Source organism: Megalobrama amblycephala, linkage group LG14, assembly GCF_018812025.1.
Source record: "Megalobrama amblycephala isolate DHTTF-2021 linkage group LG14, ASM1881202v1, whole genome shotgun sequence".
Classification (NCBI taxonomy): Eukaryota; Metazoa; Chordata; class Actinopteri; order Cypriniformes; family Xenocyprididae; genus Megalobrama; species Megalobrama amblycephala.
Genome location: NC_063057.1, coordinates 34880031 through 34905222, shown reverse-complemented (window position 1 = coordinate 34905222; position 25192 = coordinate 34880031). Strand labels below are relative to the sequence as shown.

General features: G+C 37.5%; 1 long non-coding RNA gene across 1 annotated transcript; it reads right to left on the bottom strand.

Moving 5' to 3' along the window:
* Window positions 1-9210: 9210 nt before the first annotated feature.
* LOC125246120 lies at window positions 9211-11684 on the bottom strand. The gene is made up of 3 exons (XR_007179732.1): window positions 11654-11684; window positions 10957-10958; window positions 9211-9437 (listed from the first exon to the last, which is right to left on the bottom strand). It is a non-coding gene; the product is annotated as an uncharacterized LOC125246120 (long non-coding RNA).
* Between the last annotated feature and the right edge of the window lie 13508 nt (window positions 11685-25192).

Sequence of the window (25192 nt, the reverse complement as noted above, 5' to 3'; positions counted from 1 at the left end):
TCTCTAAGCACCTTTACCTTATTTTTATTATTCTCAGGTTAGGTAAGAAAGTCAAATCTGACCTAAATTATAAGCATTTGAAAAAATACTTACAATCAGACAGAAGACTTCTCCGTGGTCTGTTCAGGCTCAACGACTTAAATTAATGCCACATGAGGCCGAGTTTAGTTATAAAGTTATAAGTTCATTTATTTATTACACTAATACTACTAACATTACATATATTCTGCTAACATTCTATACAAGTAATTAAATAAAGTATAAGTATTGAAAAGTTCTTCAGTCAAGGCAATATCAGCGATGGAGGCATCATCAGCTGGTTCTGGTGTCGGAGGTACAGCCTCAGGTGTGAAGCAGCCCCTCCTGTTCTCTTCATGTTCCAGCCTTTTATAGACTATCTGACCACTTGATGTCATCTTCTTGGGAATTCCCCTCAAATGTCTATATATAGAGGCTCGTCTCTTTGTTCTGGACTCTTCTCTTCTGCTGCGGTGTTCTGGCCCACCTGCTCTTCTGATCAAGACATCCTTCAACGGTAAGATTGCTTTTCTTTCTAATACATATTAGTTCCTTTCTAACCTACTAACATGTTACTAACAAATGCATTATAATAGCAGTTGTTTTTCATTCTTTAATAAGTGATTAATACATGCAATAAAGGCATTACAATACCAATTGTCTGTCATTCTTTAGTAAGTAATTAATATATACTTTAATAAAGTCATTACAATACCAGTTGTCTGTTCATTTTTTAGTTAGTAATTAAATATATACTTCAATAAAGGCATTACAATACCAGTTGTCTGTTCATTCTTTGATGGTTAATATTTGTATGCTATTGGGCTCTTTTTCTTTTCTACATTGTTTTGATGTGATCACATCTTTTTGTTTATCTGATCAAATATCATTCTCGTACAAATATATCATTCTTGTACAAATATATCATTCTCATATATATTTCAATAAACATTTTTAAATTAATATCTGTAGTTGTGTCTTTCTTTTTGTTAATATGTTACTCTTGCAGACAGGAAATGTACTTTCAGTATCAAAGTTGCATTATTCTAATGAGACGGCGTGGCTATCAATAACAGTTGTAACACATTTGTATCACAGCAGTTTTTTAATCTTTATCAAAACAATTAATAAGGTCTCTGACCAGCATAACTGCATAAAACAGTACTTTAAACACAACAAAATAAATACCACATGGTATATAGACAACAAATTGTATCTAATATTGTATTGTATTTGTCTTATTTTGGTAGCTCTTACATTAAAAAGACTACTTTAAACAAAACAGTACTTTAAAAAAAACAGCTAATGGATTTTAAAAAAACATTTAACAAATGGTCTATTATAGAAAAATGGTATATCAGTGTTAGAGGTTACGGATTACAAGTAACGTGCAAGTTACAGTAAAGTAACACATTACTTTTAAACTTACTACAAAATATCTGAGTTACTTTTTCAAATAAGTAACAGAAGTTAATTTGTTTTTTAATTTATTGACTGACAGCTCTCCTGTCCCCATGTTGAGAAAAATTGGAGGTAAGAGCAGAGGCATTATGTTCTAGACATATGCTGCCTTCACGTGCTATTGGAAATTTGATAATTCCCACTTCTAAAATTGTGATTATGAGCTCATCGCATTATAGCAGGGCATTCATGTGCAATTTTTACCTATGAAACTCATATTTACTATAATTCCAAGAGCATGTGAAGGCAGCATAAATGTGAGCATTTGCTAATCTCACTTGCACACAAAAAAAAGATTCAGTACTCTTCAAAATGAATTAAATTAGTGAAATGCAAAATCAGAATACTACACAAACCTCCAATAAATGAATATGTTAAATAAAACAAATATTTTTATGCATTTAATCTCACTTTATTGACCAATGTATTTGCTGTTGACCTTCAATGATTCAATTAAAACATAAGCAAAAATGACTTTAGATCTTTTGTTTTCATTGGTTTTATTGGTGTTAAACTTTTTGTTTTGCGATCCAGAATGGGAGCACAGCTGAAAGGTTTGTTCGAACTGCGCCCTCTACTGTACACGTGTGAATTTGCATTTCCTTTAGCCTCATTTTTTAATTTAATTTTGGTATAAAAGGGCATTTACATTAGCCCAGGGGATAAAAAATAATGCAAAACTTAAAAAGTAATGTAATTAGTTACTTTTTAAGGGAGTAACACAATATTGTAATGCATTACTTTTCAAAGTAACTTTCCCCAACACTGTGGTATATAGGCAACAAATGGTATCTGAAATTGTTTTATTTGGCTTATTTTATTAGCTCTTAATTTTAAAAGACAACTTGAAAGGACACACCAGGGTTATGTCAAACCTAAGCAAATTAGGCATTTTTCTTAACTCTTTTTTTTACTTTTTACACTCTGCATCTTTTCTTAGAATCAATCAAGCCTATTCATGTGGAATGTGCCTATAGGTGAAAGACTGACTCTGCAGAAGAAGATCAAGGCCTACTTCTACATCATTACTACCGTATCCCTGTAGTAGGTAAATAACAGACATGATGTTAACACTGGACCGAGTAACTAAGTGATAAACTTGCCTTTGAAGAATGTGAAATGTTGTGCAGTGCCAGGTTGAGGAAAAAAACAGTAGTTGCGTTGGATTTGCTGAGAGCCTGAAATTAAAATAATGGTGCTGTGCCTTCTATTGGATCCGTCAGGAACGGTGCAACACACTTATGTAGGAAAAAAGTTTTTACTGTCACTATTGCTTTGTGTTACAGATTGTTTGATATATACGGATTATGTGTACGTGTCTAACCAAAATCACCAGTGACCAGTGATATGTAACACCACATATGTAATAATTCAAGTGCAGTCACATGTTCTTTGTCTCAAAATCATTTATTGTCGGTAAATCAAACCAGTGACTAAATGGTCAACTTCACATTGTTTCTCTTAGTAGGATGAAAATAATCTGGAATTTAAACTGGGATTGAATCACATATAGAAAGCGATCAAAGAACGCTCCCTTTACAGTCAGCTGTCAAACAAACAGCGCAAGGTTATTAGTGACTCTCGCCAAAACTCCAATAAGAATCAACAAATCTCTTATTTACATTACTGTGTTTGCACTGTTAGTTATGATGAAAGCATTCGTTAGTGTGTAGAAATCTAGTTACAATGACAAGATCACTGCATTCATGCACTCAACATGTCTGTGATCGGCTACCTGCTCATCACTACAACCTTTCATGCTATGATCTCAATGTGTAGCTATAATCAACACTTTTCACCATTAGTAAACCTTGAGAACTGTAATAGTAAAAACATGCTAAAGGTTTTCAAGAGAGTTAAATGAGTAATACTTGGCTATTTTTTATATGTAAAGATGTTAGCCAATCACAGCAGTTTACACTGTTTCACAGCAGACACCCCCTTAAAACAGAGCATTCAAATCAGAGGGCTAAAATCAAGGAAGAAAATTGCCTTATTTCTAAATTATTTATGAAAAAAAAAATTATGAAAAAAATCATGCTAACATTACAAGTGCCCCCCAGGAAACATAAAATAATGCATAAATAAAATAACCCCTTTAATCTTGTTGTTTTACATATGCATATGATTAGAAATGATATTGTTTGTTTTTGCTTCTTTGCCTGTGTTTTGATCAGGAAATTCAGTACTCTTTCAGTGAAAAGATTGAAAGACGGAAAATTCTGTCAATGGTGGGGAAAGATTTAATAAAGCAGAGTTTGTATTATGTGTCATTTTGGGGTGGGCGATATGACCAAAATGTTATTACAAGTTATACGACATTTTAATTCATATAACAGTAACAATATATCACAATATAGATATTTTGATTATTTAATTTTTGTTATTAAAAAATAAGAACAAAGCAGCAAATTACACACAATAGGACAAATACAACAGATCAAAGAGTTTTTCAGGTACAGTAGGTTTCTTAAACATATAGAAATACTGACAAAGGTCATAATTTTTTTTTTTTTTTTTTTTTTTTTTTTATTAACTTTTTTAACAACATGTATTACACACACACCAGGAACAAAAATACAAAATGCAGTATAGACACATATTGATGTCTTCGCATCGTTACAACTTAGCATATCTCAATTTGTACAGGACTCACATCCACAAGACTAATGAATTAAAACACACACACAAAAAAATAAATAAATAAAAATACAAAAAAAAAAAAAAAAACGCATACAAACTATTAAGGCCTCCTAATACAAATACATCCTATAATCTCACATATCTTCAATTGTCTCCTTAAACATGTCACTATCCTCCTTCTCTATGAAGGATCTAAAGGGATTCCAAACATCTTCAAAAGTCTTACCCTTTCCTTTAATAATATATGTTATTTTCTCCATTGACATATTCAGTACCATCTCCCTGAGCCACCTTTTTATGCTGGGTGGTTCTAGACTTTTCCATTGTAATGCAATGAGGCGTTTAGCTTGCAAGATACACATAGAAATAAAGATACATTCCTTTGACTTAAGCTTAGGATACAAATGCATTAGAAAAATCCTTGGTCCAAAAGGAAGACTCACCTTTATTATTTTACCAATCATATTATGCACTTCTTTCCAGAATTTCGATATTTCTTCACATTCCCATATACAATGGAAATAGATGCCTTTACAAACCTTACACTTGGGACATGTATCTGGTATATTTTCATTAAATTTGTTTGATAATACCGGAGTTATGTATACTCGCATAAGCCAATTATATTGTAACAACTTTAATCTTGTATTGACTGTTTGTACTTGAGCATCTTGACAAATCTCACTCCATTCATCTGGTGTGATCTCCTCGTTAAGATCCTTACTCCATGCTCCTAAACGAGAGCTAGAAGACTCCGGGGAGCCCTCTACCAACATATTATACAGAAGTGAAATCCGACCTTTATCATAACAATCTTTGGTGACTACTCTTTCCAAAACTGATAATGGTGGTATATTTCCAGTACTTTTTTGAAATGATAAAATGAAACTTCTTATCTGTAAGTACCTAAAAAAATGACTTTTAGGTATATCAAATGTATTACTCAATTCTTGAAATGACATAAGATTGTCTTCCTTATATAAATCTTTTATACTTTTAATACCTTTTTCTGCCCATGTCTTAAAACCTACATCTACTTTTCCGGGACTAAACTTAGGATTTCCCCATATTGGACAGTAGCGAGATATCTCACTTGTATAGGAGATATTCAAATATCTCTGCGTCTCATACCATACCCTTACCATATTTAAAACCATTGGATTCGTAACCTTACCCTTCATTTTCTGTAGAATTTTACGATCCAAATCATATAAATATGATTCCAAGGGTATTTTATTCGGAATAGAGTTTTTTTCCATTTCTACCCATACAGGTTGTTCATTAGATGTTGAGAAGAAAAACATAATAGATCTTAACTGGGCAGCAGTATAATACCATTTAAAATTAGGGCATTGAAGCCCCCCCCCTATCAAATGGCAAATATAAAAGAGATAATCTAATTCTGGATCTTCTATTGTTCCATATGAATTTAATAATTAACTTTTTAAGTCTAGAAAATAGATTACTAGGAGGTGTAATTGGAATATTCTGAAATAGGTACAAAAATGTTAGGTAAAATATTCATTTTTAAAATATTAATTCTTCCTATTAAAGACAACGGTAAAGAAGCCCATCTTTCAACCAGCGTCACTGTATTCTCAAAAATTGAATTATAATTTTTTGTTACTATGTCTTCCAGTTTTGGAGTAATTTTAATTCCCAAATATGTGAAAATTTCCACATTATTAAACATATCTACCTTACTGATAGGACTTTTCCTTTCTTCTTCATTTAGCAACATAACTGAAGATTTTGAATTATTGATCCGATACCCTGAGATTTTCCCAAATGTCTCTATAATTTGAATTAACGCCGGAATGGTTGAGTCTCAATTTCTTTAAAAATAATATAACGTCGTCTGCAAATAGCGCTATTTTATGTTCACTGCCAAACATTTCTATACCTTTTATATCACTTTCTTTTCTGATGGCAATTGCCAAGGGTTCAATAGCCATCAGAAAAAGGAGAGGGGAAAGAGGCGATCCCTGTCTACATCCCCTAGAAATATTAAATGATTCTTGATATAAAATTATTAGTTAAGACCTCTGTCGAAGGATTCTGGTATAACAATTTAACCCATTTGCAGTATTTTTCTCCAACTCCAAACCGAATTAAAACATCAAACAGAAAATCCCATTCCACCCTATCGAATGCCTTTTCTGCATCTAGTGCTAGTAATGCAGTATCTTTTTCCCCCTTTTGTTGATGCAGAATATTTAGCACTCTTCTTACATTATGACATCCTTGCCTATTTATCATAAAACCATTCTGATCCATCCCTATGACGTAAGATGCTACAGTTTCTAATCTTCTTGCCAATATTTTGCTCAGGATTTTAGTGTCTGAGTTGAGTAAACTTATAGGTCGAAAATTTTCACATTTATTGTTAGGTTTTCCTGATTTAGGCAATAAAATAATTATAGCTTCATTCAAAGACATAGGAAGTTTATTCTCCGCAAAGGCTTCTACTAGCATGTCTAACATAGGTCTTACTAATTTATCTTTAAATTTTTTATATATATCTATGGGGAGACCATCAGGTCCCGCCGCCTTACCCGCTTTCATCAGATCGATTGCCTCTACCACCTCTTGAAAACTAATGTCTTTTCCTATTTCATCTTTATGTTCTTCTGGTATACTAGGTAACTCCAAATTATCCAAAAAAGTTTTTTGTATTTCTGAACCCGAAATACATTCAGAATTATACAGTTTCATATAATATGATCTAAATGAATTATTAATTTCTTGTGGGTCAACAATGATATTACCATCTGACTGTACAATCGAATCTACCGCCCTCTCCATTTGCTTTTTTTTAATTTGCCACGCCAACACTTTACCTGTGTTTTCGCCTTGATCATAAAATGTTTGTTTCAGCTTTAATAACTTAGCTACAGTTTTATTTGCAGAAAGTGTATTATATTTAGATCGAAGCATTAATAGCTGTTTATGTTTATCTGCACATATCGAATCACTATAATATACTTCATTTTCCAGCTCTTTAATCTCTTTTTCCAAATCTTGTAGCTCCTGTCGAGATTTTTTACTTTTAGAACTACAAAAACTAATAATTTGTCCCCGAATAAAACATTTAAATGCCTCCCACCGAATTCCTGCTGAAGTTTCCAATTGATTTGTTTCAAAGTAATTGTCAATTTGATTGCCCAAGAACTCTACAAATGACGCATCTTTAAGCCAACTTTGTTGGAATCGCCATTTAGGGGTATCTTTAACTAATTTTGAATCGACATATGACAAAGACACTGGTGCATGATCAGAAATGACAATACTAAGGTATTGACAATCTATACAATTTGAAAGCAATTGGGCTGACACAAGAAAGTAGTCTATTCTAGAGTAAGTTTGGTGTGTTGCTGAATAGCATGAATATGCAGTCTGTTTTGGGTTAAGATGCCTCCATATATCCACTAGTTTAAGCTCTCCTATAAAATGTAGAATCTGTTTTCTAGAATTCACATGTGTGGTATCAACTCCCGTAGATCTATCTTTTCCTGGATCAAGTGTACAATTCATATCCCCCGCCATTATAACCTGACCTGGTAATGAAGCCACCAACAGAAATATGTTGCTATAAAATTTAGAGTCATCCTTATTAGGGCCATAGATATTTACTAAATTTATTATCTCTGTTACCAATCTCCCCTGAATAATCACAAATCTGCCAGCTGGGTCCTTAATAACATTATTTACTTGAAATGGCACAGCTTTATGTATTAATGTAATTACCCCTCTGGCTTGTGTAGTAAAACATGCCGAAGAATACTTGTCCTTGCCACCTTCTTTCAATTTTGATCACTTCCTCCTTAGTCATGTGTGACTCTTGCAAGAATACCACATTTGCCTGTATCTGCTTAATTCTAGTCATCACCTGTTTAATCTTTTTTAGTTTCCCCAGCCCCCTGCAATTCCATGATAGAAGCTTAATCCCTCCTATCTGTGCCATTTTTTGTTTTAACCATCCTCATTATTTGAACCATATATTTGCCAAAATATACGAGGCCAAACCTAAAATAACTAAAACAAAACTAATAACATAAAATATGAACTTACCCCAGCATTTTCCATGCTTCACTGGTACCATCTGTATCAGTAACCCCCTTCCCTACACTCGACTTCTTAAATGGTCTTCTCCTATTTGTTCAATGAACACCAACCCCTCTATCCATCGTTACCGTTTCAACCTTCTTATCCATTTTTATACCCACATATTATAACCAAGCCATGACTTGTCCAATAAAATACTATTACCTCAAAGAAAAGAAAAAAAAAAAAAAACACAAATACGCTGACAATCTGTCAGTCTTATATTTCCAAGTAACATCTTTCCAACTATACACATTATATTAACCTAATATCTTCAAACTATTATCTTAAAATAAAATCAAACTTTCACTTTGTGTCATTTCTTTTTTCAAATATTATAGCAAAAGCGCCCTCTTCTGAGACAAAGGTCATAATTGAGTGAGATTCTCTCATCTTTCAGGAGGTCAAAGGTTAGGTAGATTATAATAATTGTGCTCAAACTTTCACTGATCAAGAGTTTACAGTATGATCACATGATCTGGGTTGATATATTTCACATTAATTAAATTGACATTTAATTTCACAACAAATGACTTTTTTTATTGAGTAACACATTTTAATGAATCCTGTGTGTGATCATTTCAACTGAAGGTAATTTAAATAGTAATAAGACTTATGTGACCCGGCCAATCTGGCTACACTGGCTGACTTATGGTTTTGAATTATTGTTTGTCAACTATTTTAACTTTATACAGAAACCCATGCCTCCTGCTGTTTCTAAGTGGATTAAACCTGTGTGTCCATTATTTAGGGTTTTTCCATGCTACTAGGGTGGCCATTTCCATAACACCAAAAAGGAGGACACTTTGTGTACTTGCAACTACAATGTACTCGTAATACAATTTTGTCCATTATAGGCTATTGTTGGTATCATGATACAGTGATTCTGACAAAGCCTACTCTATTCATTGCTGGACAATTTGATGTAGACGTTTGTGTAACAGAATAGGCAAAAAACTGTTTGTTCACAGTATTTGTATTTATTCAAGACATTGTAATGTCTGTTTCAAAAAAGTCTTGCAAAGTGCACAGTGCTTGAAAACATAACATTTCTGCCAAAATGCCTCTTCTTCAGCTCCTTTTTGCAGAAATCCTCCAGTTTGTCTCTCAGCTGATGGACAGATTCTCTCACAACATCAAAAGAGGAAAGAGAACTGAAGGGATCGTCATTTACGTCTGTAGATTCAGGAGGAGCTGAGAGAGACTGGAAACTACAGAAAACAGAAATCAAAGCTCATCACCTCCACACTTCAGTCAATAACCTGCACTACTGTCAGATTTGAGCAGCTCTTGATGATCTTTAGTAACTCTCCTCAATCCAGCACTTTCACAGCATCAGCTTCATTCTTCTCATGTTCATTATATCATGCTACACTATATGTGAACTTTCTAGAAAAACACTTGGATGATCACACATCTAGTAAGAACATAAATGTAACAGATCAAGTGCATCAGCGGTGTCATATGGCAGGGTTGAGTAGATTTGATCATGAATAGCTGTTTAAAGGCAATGAGTAGACTGACCATTATTTATAATTTTTGAGCAGTTAGTGGCTCTGAAATTCACAAGGACTTTTAGGACACGATCCCAAGGTCAGGTTTTATGTGGTTTAAATACGCTAAAGCAGAGGTAAAATGCAGCCTTACTTCCTGTTTGAGGACTAAATATTTAAATATTAGAAAAGTTTTGAACTGTTCTCATCTGGAAGCTTAAAGGGGTCATTAACTGCGTTGTTTTAAAATGTTACCTGGGGCGCACTTATAATGTTAGTGTGACGAACAGGGCAGGCGAGAGACGTGAGGGAACGGCGCGAGGCCGGTGATGCGAGTGATAACGAGCTTCAGCTGCGAGGCGCACTGGCCTTGAGTCTCTCACAGAGGAGCTCTGGAAGCATAAAAGGAGGAGCGATGACAGTGAAGGACGAGAGAGGACCAGGCCTGGACTTTATTTTATGTTTTGTTATGTTTGTTATTTTCGTTTTGTTCTTTGTTTATTTTGAATTAAAGTTATGTAGAACGTTTGCCGGTTCCCACCTCCTTCTTCCCGTAAATACGAACTGTGTTACAGTTAGTGTGCTTTTTACATCCAAAATTGTCATAATTTATAAAAAAAGACATTTTTCCTACCCCGATTTTAGCCCTCTGATTTGAACACTCTGTTTTAAGGGGCATGTCTGCTGTGAGACTTAAGTGTAAACGCCCACTGCTGTGATTGGCTAACGTCTTTCCATTTGAAATATAATTTAAGTATTACTCTCTCTTTTAGCGTGTTTTTACTATTACAGCTCTTAAGGTTAACTAATCGTGAAAAGTGCTGCATTACATTTAGATCTATGCATTATATATAGTTTGTGGCATGAAAGGTTGCAGAGATGAACACTGTAGCCGATCACAGACATGTTGAGCTCATGAAAGCAGTGATCTCGTCATTGCAACTCAATTTCTGTACACTAACAAATGCTTTCATCTTCACTAACAGTGCAAACTCAATATAATTAAGAGATTCGTTGAATAAAACGGGAGTTTTGTGCTCGTCAGTCACGATAAACTTGCACTGTTTGATTGACAGCTTCAGTGCGTGCTGCTCCAACGATTGCAAGGGGAGCTTCCTTTGATTGCTTTCTTTATATAATTTAATCACCGTTAACTAACAGATTATTTTCATCCTACTAAGAGAAACAAAGAAAGTTTACATTTAGTCACTGGTTTGATTTAATGACACACAAGAACATCTGACTGTACATGAATCATTACATATCAGATCAGGCATTTGATTTAACACAGTTACTTGTTGATGCATTACTGTCGAGTCCAGGCACTGCACAATATTTTGTAATCCTCAGCGGCATGTTTATTGCTTGGTAGCTCGATCCGGTTTAGCACCACGTAGGCCTATGTTACTTAGGCTACCTATTCTATTGCATGTCATGCACGAATTGGTGGGCGGGGCTAAACAGGCAGTGATGAAGTAGGCGTTGATCTTCTTCTGCGGAGGAAGTGCTTGTTGCCCTTTGACGTCATAGATCCCCACTTTGAAAATCCTGTTGTTTGCTGGGTCTGGTGTCAATAAAAGCTTTTATTGGACTAACAAGGAAGTTTTCAGTTCTGAAACTTACAGGATATTCTCATAGTATGATTACCTCTTACATGTCAAAAGCTCAAGGAAAATTTCATTTCTCAGTTCATCACCCCTTTAATATATCTTTCAGAAAAATGTTTCCTAAGAGATTTTCAGAGCTGAACTGTATTTCTAAGTGCGTCTCTTTCAAAAGAAGAAGATCAGATGAGAGTAGGACTGATGATTATATAATAACCGAACACACAGATCAACATTTCAGTCAACGGCTCATTCTGCTCTCATGAAATATTTCTCTGTGAGTCTCTTGCTCAAGTCCACTATGATCCTGTTCTTCTAGATCTCGGTTACCTGCAGGAAATGGATGTGACCCTGTGTGTGTGAAAGCTGCTCCAGCTCAGCGTCTCTCCTCCTCAGATCATTGATCTCCTGCACCAGTCGCTCCAGTCGTCCTTTAGCTCGACTCACTGCAGTCTTTTCCTGATCTCTCATCCGCTGTGTGGCCTCAGAGCGGCTTCTCTCAATGGAGCGGATGAGCTCAGTGAAGATCCTCTCACTGTCCTCCACTGCTGTCTGTGCAGAGCGCTGTTAGGACACACATCACAAGCACACAGTGGCCTCAGTGAGTCCTGACTGAGACTTCTCAAACTTCTCTTCTTCTCCAGACTCACCTTATGAGACTCCACAGCCTCTCTCAGCTGCTGAAGTTCTTTCTCTCTCTGCTGGATCCTCTGCTGGAACGACCTCTGCATCTCCTTCAGCTGGTGCTAAAGGAAAAAAAAAAACCAATAACAGGAGAAACATCACATAAATCATCAAGTAAACAGATGAATCCAGTATCAGTGAAGTGGTGAGACTGAAGGGATAAAGATCTTGCATGATAAGGTTATAGGTTCAATCATAAGTGCCAGCATTATTTCATCAAAGCCTAGTTTTATAGGGATAGTTCACCCAGAATTGTGGATTCCTTCATTGTTACTCATCCTCATGTCTTTTCAATCTTGTATGTTTTTCTCTTGCAGAACACAAAAGAAGATATTCCACAGAATGTCTCTGTTTCTAGAGCCCAAATCCAATATGGTGACGTGTCAATAACAGCAAACCTCACTTGTTCATGCATATCACATGATTATTCAATTCAATTCAATTCAATTCACATTTATTTGTGTATAGCGCTTTTCACAATACATATCGTTTCAAAGCATCTTTACAGAGAATGCATTTCAACATTACAATTTAGAGTGATCTATTATCAGAGTTGACTGTGTCCAAATTATGTAATTTCAGTAATTTACATACACTGTATTGCCAAAAGTATTGGGACATCCCTCCAAATAATTGAATTCAAGTGTTTCAATCACTTCCATGGCCACAGGTGTGCACCTAGGCATGCAGACTGCTTCTACAAACATTTGTGAAAGAATGGGTCGATCTCAGGAGCTCACTGAATTCAAGCATGGTGCCGTGATAGGTTGTCACCTGTGCAATAAGTCGATTCGTAAAATTTCCTCACTACTAAATATTACACTGTCAACTGCTAGTGGTATCATAACAAAGTGGAAATGAAATTTGGGAACAACAGCAACTCAGCCACAAAGTGGTAGGTCACGTAAAAGCGCACAGTGCTCAGAAGTCGCCAACTTTCTGCAGAGTCAATAGCTACAGACCTCCAAACTTTGTGTGGCCTTCAGATTAGCTCAAGAACAGTGCCTAGAGAGCTTCATGGAATGGGTTTCCATGGCCAAGCAGCTGCATCCAAGCCTTAAATCACTAAGTGTAATGCAAAGCGTCAGATGCAGTGGTGTAAAGCACACCGCCACTGGACTCTAGAGCAGTAGAGACGTGTTCTATGGAGTGACGAATCACACTTCTCTGTCTGGCAATCCGATGGATGAGTCTGGGTTTGGCGGCTGCCAGGAGAACGGTATTTGCAGGACTGCATTGTGCCAATTGTAAAGTTTGGTGGAGGAGGGATTATGGTGTGGGGTTGTTTTTCAGGGGTTGGGCTTGACCCATTAGTTCCAGTGAAAAGAACTCTTAATGCTTCAGCATACCAAGACATTTTGGACAATTTCATGCTCCCAACTTTGTGGGAACAGTTTTGGGATGGCCCCTTCCTGTTCCAACATGACTGCACACCAGTGCACAAAGCAAGGTCCATAAAGACATGGATGAGTGAGTTTGGTGTGGAGGAACTTGACTGGCCTGCACAGAGTCCTGACCTCAACCTGATAGAACACCTGATAGAATTAGAGCGGAGACTGTGAGCCAGGCCTTCTCGCCAACATCACTGTCTGACCTTACAAATGCGCTTCTAGAAGAATGGTCAACAATTCCCATAAACACACTCCTATACCTTGGTACGTATGCTCTGCCATGGTCTTAAGTGGTCTGGTAGGCAGAGCCGGAACTTTAAGAGTTGACGCCTGCTCTTCATCTTGGCTCGGAGCCAAAAGAGCACTATCTGCTGAACAGGAGGATGCAAGACAAAATGGCATCCTCCTCAAGCATATCACTCTTGCGAGGGATTTGAGTGATTAATAATTAGTATATAACCTGATATTTATTTAATGTTATCCACATAATATTTAATCTGCAACAGCATTGTGAACTTTTGTAATGATATATTTGGTCATTAACTTTTAAATACATCATGATGCAAACATGAGAAGAGTTCTCTGCATGAAAGACTCATGACTGGCAGATCAACCTGCTACTACATTTCTCTTTGAAATGGTAGGAAATTAAATTAAACTGAATGTGGAGGTTTTTAACTGTGACAAGATGATTGACAGGGCACTATAAATGGTGACAGGCTGCATGTAACTAAGCAACAGAGCTGTCCATTAACGATGCAATTATGATGAAGTGGTATGTTACAAAACTTGCCTACTCTTCCGTTACACTGTATGTAGCCTAATTTTTCTTAAAAAACAAAAAAACACACAAAAAAACCCAGTAATTTTAGGGCATAGTATAAATAGGCAAATTAGGACACAGCATTAGATTACCCACCTTGGAGTTGTATGGATTTCTTTTATGCTATCTTAATGTACTTCTTAAACATTGAAACTTTTGGACCCTACTGACTTAATAAATGAACAAATGAGACATTCCTTAAAATACCTTCTTTTGTGTTCCTCAGAAAAAAGAAAGTCACTCCAGTTTGGAATAACATGAGTAAATGATGAATGTGGACTACTAATTTAAAGGGGTCCTATTAAGTAGCCCAATCTTTCAGTCCTGTCAATCATCATTAAAAATATACCGGCAGCAGTCATTGTGCCATCCCAATGACAATACTTCCAGCATTCCTCCACCTCCCCATTGCCATTTATGGTAAAGGGCCTTTCAATTCTGATGCACATTCTAAGCAGTAGACCAGTCACAACAGACTGAGGCCCGCTAACCAGTCAGAGCAGACTGATTTTTGGAAGGCAGGTTTTAAAGAAACTGAAACTAAAACAGTGTTCAGACAGAGAGAGTAAACAGACATTTAATGATGTAAATGTATATTAGAAGACCCCATAAACAAAATGATGAACCTGTAAATGAACATAATGGGACTCTTTAAGTTCATACCTGTTTCTCTGTCCTCTGTGCTGCAGCTGATACAGTGTCGTGGTTTTTATGTCCATCCATCGTACACAGCAGACATATACACTTCTGATCAGTGTGGCAGAAAACCTCAAGAAGCTTGTCATGTTTTGGGCAGATCATCTCCTGCAGTCGTCCAGTGGCTTCAGTCAGATTGTGTCTCTTTCCTTTAAACAAACTCTCATGTTGTTCAAGGTGATTCAAGGTGACAGTAAGAGTTCAGACACACCAGACAGACTTGGGTAAAGTTGGTTTTATATTCGCACATTCGGACTTCTGATAAATTCAGACTTTCCAATAAATGTGCAATAAATTAATGTTTGTGAATTTTAAGCAGCGAGATGATATTGACAACCAACGATTGTCAACTTACAACATTTTTCACAGTCGATCAAAATAGGCAAGTATTGTTTTAATGGCATATTTACTTGTGAATGTCCACTGAATGTCCAATGTAGTGTGATTAACAAGGCTATTGAATACGGATGTCCGAATGTGCGAATATAAAACCAACTTTACCGAAGTACCAGACAGGACTTGACGACTTTGTGTTTTCTTCCAGTACAGACGTCACACTGCACATCTCCAGCTCCAGCATAACAGTCAGCAGGAAATTTAATCTTCTTCAGTTTCTCCACCAGTTCAGCCAGAATTGTGTTTTTAGCTAAAGCAGGTCTTGGACTGAAGGTAGGTCTGCACTGAGGGCAGCTGTAGACTCTCTTCTGATCCTCCTGATCCCAGAAGCCTGTAATACAGATCTTACAGTAACTGTGTCCACAGGGAATGGTCACTGGATCCTTCAGGAGATCCCAGGGTTCGAATTACAAAGTGGCTTTCGGGGGAGCCCGATTTTCCGATCCTCCCTGACTGACTTTAACGCTTTTGGTGCATGTTAGGGCATTTAAAACAATAGGTTTACAGTAAACCTATTGTTTACTTAGTAAACCGTTTACTTTAAAATGCAAGCGTCAGTCAGTGTTGTCAGTGTTAGGGCAAACAGCTCTGTCCACGGTTCTTAGGTCTACATCATGCAAATCATGATAAAAAAACAGAATAACTCACATAACAATCATAAAAAAAAATACATCAATATTAAATAGGATTAGGGCCAATCCTCACAAACGCACAGATCAAGTAAGTAATTCCATGATTCTTACCTTAAATCAGAAGTGACCACAGAGGCCTGGGGTCTTCTGTCTTTGCTTTCCGTCCTGTAACCCAGGATGTTGAGGGTCGGTGACCGGCTTTAATCCAAGATGATACAAAAGGCAGAGGGTCAAATTGCTCCAAAGGGGGTCCATTCAGATCCACGAAGAGAAGCGAGGAGAGGCTTTGTTCACGCAACTTGTTGCGATACTTGCTGTCAGTAGAATTCACGGCAGAAAATCCCCTCTCACACTCAGCTGAGGACGGCAAGTAGGTCAGACTTGCTGTTTGAAGTTTGACAAGCATTTTCCCTGGTGCTCTGTTTTGCAATTTAAAGTCCCGGAATTCCTCGACAGCCTCTCGGGCCGGTTCTCCCAGTGTTTTTGCCATTGCTCGAACCTCAGTTTCCCCATATAGGATACGGGCGCTATGTTGCTGTGGCCAAAAGCATTTATCCAGCGGTTTCAGCATCTGGACAAGGTCCGGTTCGGGCAGTCTCTTCTTTAGGCTGTTGATAATAGACTGATTGAACTGAAGACGGTTTATCTTCGGCCTGCTCTCTGAAAGCTCAACATCTTTGAACAGGCCAGTCGATATTCGTTGTTCGGCTTTTTGTGTGGATTTTCCTCCACTTGCTTTCATGGCTGTCAAGACGTCAATGGTCTGCTGAATGTGGCAACTTGCATCAACTAAAGATGTTTGTTTGCGTTGCAGTTTTAGCGACAGATTTTGTAATTCTCGCAGGACATCCTTCATACATGCCAAATCAGCCAAAAAACCTGTGCTTGTAAGGAGTTTGTGCAGGCCCCTGAATTTCTGCCTCTCTGTGTCGCAGCGAGATGTGTCTTCCATGGCTGTTCTGAATTGGTGCGCCAGTGCAGGATAATCGTTCCATACTGCCTTCACAGTGCGAAAACTACTAGCCACCCAACGAATTGTAAAGATTTGACCTATTTTTAGGATTTGCATGTTCAAACCTGTAGCTGCCTCCTGGAGCAAACGGGCATTTTTTGATGACTGGTTATAGAAGGCGTAAAGTTTTGAGATAAGAAAACTCAAATTGGTTACATCCAGTTACTTCCTTAAGTGAGTCTTTGACAGCTAACTCAAGTCGGTGAGCTAGACAGTGTATTGACTGAACTTTGAGGAAATCTTGTTTGAGTTTAGTGACGAGTCCGCCGACTCTGCCCGTCAGTACCGCTGCTCCATCCGTTGCAATGCAGATGAGATTTTTTCCCAGAAACTCATCATCCAGTCCCGCTTGTCTCAAGCTTTTCCTCAAACTTTTGTACATCGATTCGGCATCCGTGCCTTCTGAAAGCTCAACGATATCTAAAAAAACATTATCCACTTCCCCCGTTCCTGTCATGTCACACCGCACATAAATGATCATATAAGCCAGGCCATGAACTGTGCTCTCATCTATCGTGATACTGATTCGTGATCCCAGTTCTTTTATTTTTGAAACAAATTTAGCTCTCATTTCACTGGCGATATGTCCGATTATTTCAGCACAAGCATGGTCTGATTTGTGCACATTTCCCACGTTTGCACCATTAAGTTTTTGAAAGGACATTACAGCAGGGAGCTTTCTGTAGGCCATTTTTTCCTTGGCCACCATATAAGCAGATCTGAAAGACATAGCTGTTTCTTGCATTAAATTAGCATTTACTTCAAGTACCTTGTTTGGGAGCACATCCTTTTCCTTCATCTCCGAAATCTCAACCGCTCTTTTGTGTGCCAAACTGTCCCGATGCTTGTAAATCTTTTTCCGCAGGTTATTCTGTGACTCGCTGCTGACCTCTCCATTCATCCATTCCTCTGACATTTGTACTCCCGTTGCTCTTTCGGCGAGCAACATCCTAACATCCTAACTTCCTACTTCTGCAACATCCTAACATCCTAACTTCTGATTTTTGGAGTAGAGCCATGTATTCCTGATTCTCCACTCACTCCATTGCTTTGTTGTCCAGTTGAAAGGTGTTGCATGATCGCCTGGTCCGCTGCAGGTCGCAGCGGTGGTTTCTGGCGCCAAAGTCTCGCTATCCTCGGTGCTGGTGCTGTCACTAGCAGCAACTTTTAGCGGCGGCGGCGCCGACGGTATCACCGGCAAGCTAGTTGTAGCTGGTGCGCTGTCATCACTCCTCTTCGTTTGTTTTGTAAATCCAAATTGACTGAGGTTTGGCTGCTTTCTTTTTGACATTCTTATTAGTATCCACAGTGTGTTCCAAAAAACGAATAAAGTATGTTTTGAACTTAAAGTTAAGCTAACATTCAAATACCAACTCAGTAAGAAGTTCAAGTGGTGACGTAAATGTAGTAATTTCAGTGCAGCGCCGCCACGCATGGATGGTCACAGCAGGAGACACAGCGGAAAATAGTGTTCGGAAATAGTAATGTAATGAGCGAATAAACACACAACAATGACACATTTTTAATATCATCATTTATTTCAGGAACCTTAATGTACAGAAAATCAAAATCTATATGCGACACAAAAAATGGACAGTGTTTTAGAGCTCCCCCTAAATGTCTCAAAGTAGGCTTTCAGGGGAGCCCAGGTCCTTTTCAGGGGAGCCGAGCTCCCCTTAGCTCCCCCGTAATTCGAACCCTGGGAGATCCAGACACACTGAACACATAAACTCATCCTGATCCACTGAAATTCTGGCTTCTGCCATTTTACTGCATGAATAGAGACACAAACACACAACAGCTCAACTACACTTCAGTTTCAGTTTCTCTGAACTCATGTGATTCCTGTTTCCTGGTTCTGTTTGAGTGACGTGTGTAAAACAGGCCTGTCTGTAAAGCAGCTTCCTCATTCCTGGTCCTGAATAGTCTCATTGCTGCTAAGTTTCTAGTTTTCATGGGTGTTCCCATACACATTGTGTAATCAGTCTCAGAAACACACTATACTTTAGAGCAGTGGTTCCCAAACTGGGGTACGCGTACCCCTAGGGGTACGTGAGGTGACAAAAGGGGGTACGCGAACAAAATGCTGAGTAGTTCATTTAATTCTACATTAAAATAATATTGAAATAGAGCATGTATTTCTAACTGCCAAAATGCCATAAATCCAGTACATTTAATCAAATTACCTCATCATTTGCAGTCAAAAATGACTGTATCCACACAAGCAGCATGCATATGATAGATTGCGTGCCGAATCTGCTGCCTTAAATCACGCTAAATTACTGTCGTTCTCGACAATGCACCTTTGTAAAAGTGGGGATTTAGCACTTACTCGCATGAAGAACAAATATAGACACAGATAATGAATTAATTTCGATTTAAGACTCAAACTTTCTCCGGTACAAAAACATACCTTGTGTGAGTTCTTGTATTTAATGATGATAACGAGCAAGAATGCAATTGTTCCCAAATATCCACATGACTGCAAACGTGACATTATTATACAACAGGTCAAAAAACAAAACGTACATTTTAAACACAGTACTGCCAGAACTACAACACATGTCTGTGTTTCGCGAACAATTCTGCGGCTTTGAACGAATTGTGAGAGTCGATTCAATGATTCATTCACAGCCACTTGCTTAGTTACTGAATGAATGACTCGATGACTCACTCATAAAAACAGTGACTTGCTGCCACCTACTGGCGGTTTTAGTTTAATATTTAAAATTTTTACTTAGTTTTACCATCATTGCATATTTCTCTGTTGAACATTTTTATTTAAAACATTATTTATTTTATAAAGTTATTCATAAAGGTAAAAAAATGCACTGGAAAATCAATTTAGGGGACAAATACTGTCCCTTAATGGTAAAGGTGTGACTGCAGTCGAAGTGGAAGAGAGGGGGTACAGGGAAGGATGGTAATTATGGCGGCATTTTAATGCCATTAATGACCGAGCGCACAATTGATGCTTGCGCGCGCAGTAAATCACTTCCGCGAGAGGATAACAGATCTGCACGCGAGGAAACGGGAGCCCGCGAGCTCATTTTAAACCCGCGCGCGCGCATGACATCTCCTCTGCGCGCAGATCAAGCCCTCGCGTGCTCGGACAAGACTCGCAGCACGCGCGTCATCATTCCCCACACTCGCGCTCAATCTTCTATTTCGCTCGCGCGAACACTTTTGATTTTTGTCAGTCGTGGGGCGGGACTTTACTTATTTCAGTGTAACCTCAAATGTCATTGGTCAATTCAGTTTTTCCAGAAGTCTGTTTTGATTGGACGTCTGTTGTAAAACGATTAGACATGGCTTCATCAATGGACCAGATGCAAGTGAGTTAAACTTTATTTATTAACTGATTGATTGCATTATTATTATAATATGGCCTACCATATACATTAACTTGATTTATTATTATTTTTATGGAGCTGTAGCTGCTGGGGAAATAAGAGAACACATATTATATTTGCTGTAGTTCACCGCTACATTACCACTATACTTCCACTAAACAGTATCTGTTTACCCAGCCAAAATTATATCAGTTCTGAGAACTACAGAAATGTCAAAAGTGTCAATTAAATAGTTGTAACTATGATTCTAAATCCAGAATTGCTTCATGTGGCTTTGGATGAAAGATACATCACTTGTTCATATCAGCAAGAGTTGTTGTGTAAGCTTTTTGTTATCATTCTTTGTCAGTTTAATATATTATCAGGTTAATATATTTTCCATTAAATACAGTATAAAATGGTTTCAGCATTTCACTCTGTTGAAAGGTTGCAGTTAAAGTTAAGATACAGTACACAGTATGAATGATCATACCCCCCGAAACCCAATTTAGAAATCTTTATATCTAAGACATATTTCGTTTTTTTTGTTGTTGTTTTTGTATACTATCATGGGTAAACAGATACTGTTTAGTGGAAGTATAATGATAATGTAGCGGTGAACTACTATGTGTTCTCATTTTCCCCCAGCAGCTACAGCTCCATAAAAATAATAAATCAAGTTAATAGTATCTAATAAGGACATATAATAATAATAATGCAATCAATCAGTCAATAAATAAAGTTTAACTCACTTGCATAATAATAGTAAATACTATAGTGTTTTGGACCATACTATAGTAAAGTGTAGTATACTGTATACATTAGCCTATACTATTTACAACACTTTGTTAATGAATGCTTCAGTATACAGTGTATTAACTATGATGAACTGATAAACTGTAATAAATACTGTATAGGCTACTTTAGTTTTTACTACAGTAAACTCTAGTGTATATTGTAGTAATATACCCTATAGTTGTAGAAAACTATAGTATTTGGGTAATTTGTTTATATTACCCTCAACAACTATAGAATTACCACAGCAAATAAAAGTACTATACTATACTATGGTTCAAAAACACTATAGTATTTACTATAAATTACTATAGTATTTTTTTCATCTGGTCCAAGCCATGTCTAATCATTTTACAACAGGCGTCCAATCAAAACAGACTTCTGGAAAAACTGAATTGACCAATGACATTTGAGGTTACACTGAAATAAGTAAAGTCCCGCCCCACGACTGACAAAAATCAAAAGTGTTCGCGCGAGCGAAATAGAAGATTGAGCGCGAGTGTGGGGAATGATGACGCGCGTGCTGCGAATCTTGTCCGAGCACGCGAGGGATTGATCTGCGCGCAGAGGAGATGTCATGCGCGCGCGCGGGTTTAAAATGAGCTTGCGGGCTCCCGTTTCCTCGCGTGCAGATCTGTTATCCTCTCGCGGAAGTGATTTACTGCCCGCGCAAGCATCAATTGTGCGCTCGGTCATTAATGGCATTAAAATGCCGCCATAGGTAATACCTTCAGGGGGTACTCCACGCTAAAAAGTTTGGGAACCACTGCTTTAGAGAGAAGCAAGACAACGTCCTTAAAAGTTCAATAATTCTGTATCCTAAATACTACAATGGTACTGCAGGACTGAAAACTGTGTCCAGAAATACTGTTCCTTAAAGTTTCCATGAAATCAAATTTGCCAAATCTTTTTTTAAAATTAGGGGCCAAGCCCCGAAGGGGCTGTAGCCCCTATTGTAATTGTACGTTTTCCCTTTTATTAGGGGCCAAGCCCCGAAGGGGCTGTAGCCCCTATTGTAATTGTACGTTTTCCCTTTTATTATTATTATTCTTCCTCCCGAATGGGAGTCTATGGCAGCCCTATCAACGGAACATGAGAAAATGATGAAATTTGGCACAGTTGTAGAGATGCTCATGAATAGTGATTGGACCAAATTTGGAGTCTCTAGAACCAACTCTATAGCGCCACCACCAGTTCAAAATTTCAACATTCTAACGGTTTTAACATTTGAACTGTTTGTCATAGAAAAATTTAATTTAGTTCATCTGATTCGTCTCTTCATGCTGATGCTATTCAACTTCTTACATTAAGTCTCCACCCATTACAGTAGCGGCCATTTTGAAAAGTACAGTATTTGTTTTTTTCGCTTCTCCTCCTTCAAAATTTGTCCAATTTTGTCCAATCTTTGATCAGATTATCTTTGGACTGAGCCGCACAGAAATGACTGAACAGATTTTTTTTATTCATCTTTGTTCAAAGGTTATGATGTCACGAAGTTAACGAGGTCGACCCGAAATTAGTATAGAGGCTGTATCTCGGCCAAACTTTGAGCAATCGAAACAAAAATTGGTACGCTTCATCAGAACCATGGTCTGAGGGTCTATGCCAAACTTGGGAACAGCGCCACCTACAGGTCATGAGATATGAAAAATGGCTATTTTGGCCAATAACTTTTGAACAGTTTGTCAGAAAATCAAGATCTTGGTGTCTATGGATTCCTTGGATCATGCCGAATCCGACGATACCGATTCTGTCAATATTGGATGAATCACGTGTCCGCCATTTTGAATTTTGTCATAAATTGCGATATCTTTTAAACAATTTGACATATCTTCACAAAAATTGGTATGTATGACCTTTAGAAGGTCGTGAAGGTACCTGAGAAGTTTCAGCACAGCGCCACCTACTGTTCCACAGATGTAATGATTATTTCAAAAACGCTTATAACTTTTGAAAACACTTTCCAAAATGTGTATGCTTCATGTCATTTTATTCCCTGGCTTATGCCGATTCCGACAATGTATCATTTGTCATTTTCCTTAAATGTACCTGTCTGCCATATTGAAGTAAATGAAAAACAGTTTTTTCGCTACTCCTCCTACAAATTTTGGTCAATTTTGTCCAAAATCAGCTCAGATGATCTTTGGACCGAGCCGCACAGAAATGACTGAACAGATTTTTGATATTCACTACCATTTCCGAGATATTCATCTCTGAATGTGACCTTGCTTGTGTTTGTTGTCTTATGCTAGTTAGCTTAGCACAGTAATTGCTTAGCATGCTAAACTATTGCTATTCTTTCTAATGTGGTCTTCAGTCAACAGGTTAACCAAAACTTAGTTGGCATTAAATAACTTTGCATACTAATATGGTTAACATGCTATGAAGCTTTTTTTTTTGTGAACTCTTTCTCACACTGAAACCTCTGCTTAGCATACTGATGAACTTGCATGGCTGATTAGCTCAATGTGTTACGCCACGGATCCCGAATGCTCTGCATCGTGGGTTCGAAACTCAGTGTGACACATGCCCAGACCGCATGAGGTACTGTGGCAGGAAAAGATGCAGAACTTGTGTCTGTTCTAGGCATTCTGCCTAAAACTGGTCTAATCTGAAGCTATCACATGCAATTCCTTTATGTCCAAATTCGTAGTTATTCTTCTTCCCCTGTATGGTAATCAATGAACCATAAGAAGGAAAATTATCAAATTTGGCATGCTTGTAGTGATAGTAATTAAAAGTAATTTGACCAACTTTGGAGTATCTAGGACTAAGTCTATAGCGCCACCACCAGTTCAAATATTCACTTTTGTAAAGGTTATAACTTTTGAACCCTTTGTTCCAGAAAAATGAATGTCAATACAACTGATTCCTCTCTTCATACTGATCACATTCAATATCTTACATTAAGTCTCCACCCAGTACAGTAGTGGCCATTTTGAAAAGTACAGTATTCCGTTTTTTCGCTACTCCTCCTTCAAAATTTGTCCAATTTTGTCCAAACTTTGATCAGGTGATCTTTGGTCTGAGCTGCACAGAAATGACTGAACAGATTTTTTTTATTCATCTTTGTTCAAAAGTTATGATGTCACGAAGTTAACGAGGTTGACCCAAAATTGCTATAGAGGCTGTATCTCGGCCAAACTTTGAGCAATCAAAACAAAAATTGGTACACTTGATCAAGACCATGATCTGAGGTTCCATGCCAAATTTGGGAACAGCGCCACCTACAGGTCATGAGATCTGAAAAATGGCTATTTTGGCCAATAACTTTTGAACACTTTATTAGAAAATCAAGATCTTGGTGTCTATGGATTCCCTGTGCCATGCCGAATCCGAGGATATCGAATTCGTCAACATCGGATGAACCACGTGTCCGCCATTCTGAATTTTGTCATAAATTGCAATATCTTTTAAACTATTTGACATATCTTCACAAAAATTGGTATGTATGACCTTTAGTAGGTCCTGAAGGTACCAGAGAAGTTTCAATACAGCACCACCTACTGTTCCACAGATATAAGTTTTTTTGCAAAAATGCTTATAACTTTTGAAAACTCTTTCCAAAACATGTATACTTTATGTCATTTTATTCCCTGGCTAATGCCAATTCCAACGATGTGTCATTTGTCATTTTCCTTAAATGTACCTGTCCGCCATATTGAAATAAATGGAAAACAGTTTTTTCGCTACTCCTCCTACAATTTTTGTCCAATTTTGTCCAAAATCAGCTCAGATGATCTTTGGGCCGAGCCGCATAGAAATGACTGAATGGATTTTTGATATTCGCTACCATTCCCAAGATATTCATCTCTGAATGTGACCTTGCTTGTGTTTGTTGTCTTATGCTAGTTAGCTTAGCATGCTAATTGCTTAGCATGCTAACCAGTTGTCATTCTCTTTAATGTGGCTCTTCAGTTATCAAGTTAACCATGAGCTTCATTAGCATTAAGTTAGCTTAGCATGCTAATATGGTTAGCATGATAAGTAATGCTTTTTTTGTGAATTCTTTGTTAGACTAAAAGGTTTCTTCCACAGTCTGTTGAATGTGCATCCTCAAGTAGCTCAATGTGTAAAGCCAGTTATCTGAAGAGCCCTGTATCCGAAG